Source organism: Silene latifolia, chromosome 8 (assembly GCF_048544455.1).
Source record: "Silene latifolia isolate original U9 population chromosome 8, ASM4854445v1, whole genome shotgun sequence".
Classification (NCBI taxonomy): Eukaryota; Viridiplantae; Streptophyta; class Magnoliopsida; order Caryophyllales; family Caryophyllaceae; genus Silene; species Silene latifolia.
In genome coordinates, this window is record NC_133533.1 from 46,468,285 (window position 1) to 46,468,911 (window position 627).

Here is a 627-nt window from a genome sequence, read left to right on the forward strand (position 1 = left end):
TAGAGTCTACTTCATGCTTTCCTCCTCTAGTAGCCTTGCGAGGTCTACTATATTGTGAATTATGGACCGCCATTTCCTCAATCTTGTTCCAAGTTTGATTATCGTCAAATTCGGTGAACATACCATTTGATCCCATGTTGAGAATGTTCCGGGAGTCTTCATAAATACCATTCCAAAATTGTTGTACCAAGAACCACTCGTTAAGTCCATGATGAGGACATGAGCGACAAGTTCCTTTGAATCGCTCCCAAGCTTTATACAAAGATTCTTCGTCCCTTTGCTTAAAACCCGTGATTTGGGCTCTTAGCATGTTAGTCTTTTCCGGAGGGTAGAACTTTTTGTAGAAAGCTAGAGCCAACTTCTTCCAAGAGTCGATTCCAAGAGTAGCCTTATCGAGGCTCTTTAACCATTGTTTCGCGGTACCAATTAGAGAAAAAGGAAATAAGACCCATCGAATTTTGTCTTGAGTCACTCTGGTTTGTGAAATCGCATCACAATAGACACAAAAAGTCTCCATGTGAGAATGAGGGTCTTCACTAGGCATCCCCCCAAATTGGCTTCTTCCGACTAATTGGATAAATGCGTATTTTGCAATGAAATTTCCGGTTAAGTGTTGTGGTGTGGGAG

At 41.6% G+C, this 627-nt stretch overlaps 1 non-coding gene across 1 annotated transcript; it reads left to right on the top strand.

Annotated features, from left to right (window-relative positions):
* The first annotated feature begins 203 nt into the window (after positions 1-203).
* On the top strand, positions 204-310 carry LOC141597761 (small nucleolar RNA R71). The gene has a single exon (XR_012522979.1). It is a non-coding gene; the product is annotated as a small nucleolar RNA R71 (small nucleolar RNA).
* Positions 311-627: the final 317 nt, after the last annotated feature.